This window comes from Gymnoscopelus braueri (genome assembly GCF_963280865.1).
Source record: "Gymnoscopelus braueri genome assembly, chromosome: 12".
NCBI classification, from domain to species: domain Eukaryota; kingdom Metazoa; phylum Chordata; class Actinopteri; order Myctophiformes; family Myctophidae; genus Gymnoscopelus; species Gymnoscopelus braueri.
The window spans coordinates 55,067,000-55,067,682 of record NC_137614.1 but is presented as its reverse complement, the minus strand read 5'-3'; positions in this window follow the sequence as shown (position 1 = coordinate 55,067,682).

The window sequence follows — 683 nt, the reverse complement described above, 5'->3', positions numbered from 1 at the left end:
TGTCCCCCACCAGGCCTGTGCCCCAGTAAATATGTCCCCCACCAGGCCTGTGCCCCAGTAAATATGTCCCCCACCAGGCCTGTGCCCCAGTAAATATGTCCCCCACCAGGCCTGTGCATAGGGCCTGTGCCCCAGTAAATTCCCGCGGAAACAGGTGGATACATTCTGTGGGGGAAATAGCCAATCTACAAGCTCACAACACGTTGTGTAGGGAGCTTGTAGATCTGCTATTTTTGGCAAAGAGATTGGTTGTAGATCAAAAAAGAACACACCAAGTACAGAGCAACTCAGGTCCATTTTGAGTTGCACTAGTCTGGATTAAACTGAATTTAAACTTAAACTGAAGTGATAAATTACAAATATTAGTATTCTGTGGCAAACCTGGCTGTTTGCCACAGAATACTAATATTTGGAGTGGGTGCCACAGCACCCACTTTGAGAAGCCCTGGTTTAAATGACACATCATGAGGAAAATACAATGTGCAAATATGACATGAAATATACTGTATAAATATATGAGGTGAAATATATTGTATAAATAGTTCTCTCTCTGTTCCATGATGAACCACAGAATATCCATCAAATAAATGATACTAATGAAGGCTCTGTTCCATTCTGGTTGTTACAATGATACTAATGAAGGCTCTGTTCCATTCTGGTTGTTACAATGATACTAATGAAGG